The sequence below is a fragment of the Rhinolophus ferrumequinum genome, unplaced genomic scaffold, assembly GCF_004115265.2.
Source record: "Rhinolophus ferrumequinum isolate MPI-CBG mRhiFer1 unplaced genomic scaffold, mRhiFer1_v1.p scaffold_84_arrow_ctg1, whole genome shotgun sequence".
NCBI lineage: Eukaryota > Metazoa > Chordata > Mammalia > Chiroptera > Rhinolophidae > Rhinolophus > Rhinolophus ferrumequinum.
In genome coordinates, this window is record NW_022680440.1 from 2,599,322 (window position 1) to 2,605,224 (window position 5,903).

The following is a 5,903-nucleotide window of genomic DNA, read 5'->3' on the forward strand; positions in this document are numbered from 1 at the left end:
ATTGAGGTACACAGTTCCACACTACACAATAAACACACACACACACACACACACACACACACACACACACACACACGGCAATTTCCAATATTAGGATTAGTACAGCCCCTCGGGAGCCAGTCCTCTCTCAACTTTATCTCTGCCTTCCTGTCTGTGAGCAGAACCCTTTCAGCTTCTTGCCTTGTCTCTGCCACAGAAAATGATACTTACTTTGCTACTCTTTTCCTGTACTGGTGGGCCTCTGAATCTGTCTCACTTTTCTGCAGGCTCTCTGCAAGGACCTGCTCTTCATGCTGCCTCTGTCTGGGACATAAGATGGGATACTGTTCAGACTGACTCAATAGTTGTTCCAGGATGTGTGCCTGAGAAGTCCCGGGAGCACACCAGTGGCGGAGTGCGAGACCCGGCTGTATGAGACTTACTGACCCAGAGGACTCCAGCGGTGGGACAAAGAGGAGAGGGTGGGAGTTACCTTGCGCTGCACCCGGCACTGGGGGTCGCCTTTTCCCTTCACCAGTCACTGTGCAGGTCAGTTTGATTCAAGGCCAATAAACACAGGGCCATGCTCCAGGGATGCGTGCCCCTGTGGTGGCCTGGCGGGATGCTGTGGTGTCACCTGCTGTCACATGGACATTGAAGCATGGGAGACATGCCTGGCGGGAAGGGGGGGTGTACCGTCCCAGAGAGGGAAAGTCAGCTGGCAGGGCCTGTAGGCTGCTCTCAGTATGCAGCCTAGGTGAAGGAGGGAGATGCTGACTGCCTGCCAGCTCATCTCCTGCTGGGCCACAAACCCCAAGGCAAGGGAATCCAGACTATGGGCTTGTTTAATCCACCATTTAATTAACTGCCATGAGGTCCACACCGGGACCGCCTGTAAGCGGAATGAGGTAAAGGATTTCCTCCACGAGAGGAGGAGGGAGCTCTCCTTTCCCCCGTAACCACATGGCCTGTTTGAAACTCATAGGCTCTGTTTTATCCAGGGGGGAATGGGACCTACAGAGGTCCTGGAACTCTCACAGCGTCAGGTCATAAAATCTATGGAGTTCCTCCGGAGTTCACTGAACCCTCGCCTCACCGCTGAGGCAGGAACCCCAGCTTCCGGGGCTATAACCAACAGGTAGGAACTAAACTCCAGGGCACTGGAGCCGCTCAGAGTCACATGGCAACCGGCAACTGTCCATAGCAATGATGACAAAGGCCAACAGCAAGGCTCCCGGCAGGCTCAAGGCATCGCCCCCCCCACACCTCCACATTGGCCAGTCGCTCAGGGAGTCATACTCCCTGCTGGGCTGCACAGGGAGAGCCCCTAATCCCTTCTTCTCCACTTTCACTGGATTGCTCCTGAGGACTCAAAATGGGTAATAATCTCAGTTCCTAGAGACTCCCCTCTCGGTTGTCTTCTTCAGAACTGGACCACCTTAAAACTAGAAAGTGTTAGAAAGGAAAAGCTTATTTTCTTTTGTAATACTGCCTGACACTAGTGTAAACTAAGAGATGGGAAAGCCTGGCCTATAAATGGAAGACTAAATCATAACAACATCTTACAGTTAGATCCCTTCTGTAGAGGACATAAAAGGTGGTCAGACGTCCCATGTGTCCTCCAGGCATTTATATGCTTAAGAGACAAGACCAAAGCCTGTGGTCCTGTGAGCTGGCTCACTGCCATATAGACCTCGGTCCTCCACCTGCTTACGTCCTCTGTCTCATCTTCACTCGCCTTCCTGCACCCAGACTGCGCAGGAAATTTGGGACCCTGATAGGACAACTGAGGCTGTCAAGGGACCCATCTGGGGAGTGCCCGGTATTTAGGGTCCAGGTGTCTGTCACCTCGTCCTTAGAGTGTCACTGGTCAGCATCCCCACTGCGAGTCACCAGTTTTACAGTCTGGACTTTCTGTTGTGTCCCCTCCCCACTTCCTACAATACACGCTGTACACGGAGCCCCCTGCAGACTTTGTAAAGAGGGTCAAGGGTCATTGTTGTCTTTGTTCAGGCGCTGAGAGGAGCTGCCTCTTCTCAGTTTCCCAGGACTCGGGACTTTCTGGTTCCCTGAGTCCCTGTCAGACTGTCGGCCCTTTTAGTGCCTTCTCCATCATTGCCTGGGAAGACACCAAAGGGACCTGATGTTTAGAGAAGCTTTTGTCCTTTATCATTAGCACTCCACGGGTCAATTTTGCTCAAATGTTGCTCTACGCAGATTTCATCTGACCATTTGGGAAGAGGCCCTTTGGGACCAGGGATGATTCAGTATCTTTTCAGTGCTAAAAATAGGGAAACCCACCTGTCTGCTGGTTTTGATTGGACACCAACTCTATGTTCAAAAATTAGGCAAAATTAACATAAGATTTTTTAACTCTCAGTAACTTTCAAGGTCTTACAGAGAACCAGAAATGTAAACACAGCCACTACTGTTTGAGGCTGAAGTCACTGAAAAAAATGGGGCGTGGGGGGGGGGACGAAGAAGAGGGTGGGAGGAATTTTTAAAAACAAAAGTGCCTAATATCGCAAGCCAGATCTCACCCTTTTTTTCCTGCTACCAATCATTAAAAGATATTCCATTTGCCCTTGATACTTTTCTTGAAAAGTATGGAGTATCTTAAATGGAATATCTTAAATCCTCCCTGCAATTATTGGCAGTTCTGTTTATGTGTATGGTCTCTGATATCTGTGTTCATTTGTGTTTTATATGTGACATAGAGCCTCTGACTCCAGATGGAATTGCTATTTGCTTACTTATTGGTTGTCAGGAAAAATTAAGTTACTGAGGGTTATGAAGTCCAATTTATACAAAAGAAAATGATCGATGTTTTCAGAAAAGGAAGGTATAGGTATGGAAGTACATTTCTAAAGGAATTGAAAGAATACAGTTTGTCCTAAGGTTGGTTATTTCTGAATGAGTAAGAAGAGACAAACTAAGAGAGACTAGGAAGATTGTAGAAGGTTTGTGAAGGAAAGTCTTGAGGGGAAATTTTACATATATTTAAACTAAACAAGATTAACTGCTGAGTATTGCGAGGATTCATTTGTGCTTCTCAATGTCAGATATAACTCAGTGTAAAGAACGATTTGACCATTTTTACCAAAAACCTAGATAAGTTTATGGTTAAATTCATCAAGCTTGACCTGATGTTTTCCCTCACCTGGTAAGGTGTTTCAGTAATTCTGACCCATTGTTATATATCTGATGAGAAGGCTCCGATCCAATGGCAGGCCGGGGAATAAACATTTCAACGTCTTTAACAACTGAGACAGGGAAAACAGGAAAAAAGGAACAGCAAGACCGGAGATGAGACCAGAGACAGGCCAGACTTGTGGCCTCAGTTACATACAGATCAAGGACCAAACCACCTCAGGGACACCCCAGCAGCCCCAGAGGAGCAACACCAGGTAAGGGAGCCTGCTTTGCATGTGCGAGCCCAGACCACTGGAGTAAGGAGCGTCCTAATCCTCCAACACAACCGTGCCCCCTGTGCAAAGGAATAGGACGCTGGAAGAGTGGTTGTCCCGTTCCGAAGAAAGTAGGGACCAACTCCTTCCCTGCAAATGACAGTAATAAACTGATGGGGCGTGAGGTTTCCAGCGCCTCTTAGGAAGACCATCATCATCACCGGGGAGGAAGGACGGGTCACCTAGACGTGGCAGGTAAGCCTGTTCATTTCCTGATTGATACAACAGCCTGTTACTCCGTCTTGACCGCCCAATATGGGCCTATTTCCTCTGAAACCTGCTTGATTATAGGAATAGCAGATGAGATGTAAGAAGACGCATCCCATAGAGCACTTCATAGGGCTCATGTGAGCAATGTGACAATAAAGTAAAGCCATGGGCAGCAACCAGAGCCAGGTCTCGGAGGCATCGTGACAAGGCTTTCCCAGAATTCTTTGAAAGTCTGGTTTTCTCATTCTACTTTTTCAGAAGATTGAAGACTCCAGGACAAGTAGAACAGACACCTCACCAAAGAAGATATACTTATGGCAAATAGGCGTACGAAAAGAAGGCCGGCACCGGATGACATTATAGAATTGCAAATTATGAGGTACTGGTACAAACATATCACAATGACCAAAACCCAAAACACTGGCAACACTTAATGCTGGAGAGGATATGGCGCAGAGGAACTGTCTTTCACTGTTGGTGAGAATGCAAAAGTATACATTCACTTTGGGAAGACAGTGTGGCAGTTTCTAATAAAGTTAAAACTAGTCTCTACTATACAATCGAGCGATTGCACTCCTTGGTTTGAAAATTGATTTGAAAACTTATATTCGCACAAAAGCCGGCACGAAACGTTTATGGTTTTATTCACAGTTGCAAACACTTGGAAGCAACCAAGTGACCTTCAATAGATGAGAATAGATGAGTGAATAAACAGACTGTGTACATCCATGCAATGGAATATTGTCCATCTATTAAAAAATGAGCCGTCAAGCCACTAAAAGTCATGAAGATATCTTAAATGCATATTTTAAGTGAAAGAAGCCCGACGGAAAAGGCTACTATATCATTCTAACTATATGACATTCTGGAAATGGTAAAATTATTGAGACAGTAAAAAGTTGAGAGGCTACCAGGAGTTCAGAATGGGAAAGCAAGAGGGCAGAGGTTGAGCAGACAGAATATAGGAGATTTTTAGGGCACTGAAACTACTCTGTCTGACAATGGAATGCTGGACATTACACTAGGTGACATTATACATCAGGTAAAACCCATACAACTGTACAACACACAGAGTGACTGCTAACGTATACCAGTTTGGACTTCAGCTAGTAATAATGTGTCATTCCTTAATTGTACAAAATACACCACGCTAAAGTAAGATGATAATAATAGAAGCTGTGTGTGGTGTGATGAGAGGGGTTATATAGGAACTCTTTGTATTTTCTGCTCAGTTATTCCGTAAACTTGAAATTGCTCTAAAAAAGTCTACTAGAAAGAAAAATTATGTTATTGTTTCCATATATCTTTGATTTGATGTGTGCACACATTATGTTTCAAGGCAGGTTTACCTATGGACATGCAAAATTGACACAATAATAATTTTCTTATTTAGGGTTGTACATGTTTTCATGTATTACTTACCATTTGAACAGCTAGTTTATTGCCTCCCCACCTACCACCTGCTGGTCACAGATGTTAGTTACTCTTTTATGTTAATGCTGGCTCCATTTTGTACTATCTGTTCTCTTTCACAGCTGTTAGCGAGATAGTTGTGTGCATGTACCTTTACTTCTCTTGGCAGCTTGATTTTAAAGGGACACGTCTGAAGGAGCTTTACACTCCGTAACCTCCCTCCATCCCTCCGTATCCCAAGTCTTTCCCTGTGTGTTAAAAAGAAATTCAAACATTCCAGATAATAGAAATAGTAAAATAAGCATCATATACACATATTACATAGATTTCAAGAGTCTTAACCTGTTGCCATATTTGCTTTCCCTAATTGGTATGCTTCTTTCGTAAAAAGAAAATTATAAACACATGACCTCATAATTGTAAACATATCAGAATACATCGTTAAAAAAATAACAATCTCCTACATCTTCCAAATATTATCGCACTTTCCCAGGGAATGGTTAATTTCCCTTAATATTTCTAATACCTAGTTCATATTCATGATTCCCCAATTGTTGTCTCTTGCAGCTGTTGTTTTTCCAACCAGGATCCGATCGAGAACGACGCTTTGCAATATGTTGTGAGATCCTCGAATTCAAGTCTAACCCCAAAGTTCTGGGGACCCAGTTAAAGACCCCAGGTGTCAGATACAGGTGTAACGTCTGCCAAATGGCTAATTAAACCCACACGCTTCAAGTAGTAATTCCTGCGGTCTCACGGTTTCATGGGAAACGTAGTCTTCAAAGTGTGGGCTTACCGCGGAGCCCTCTGGGAATGGGTCTCACTCTGCGCATG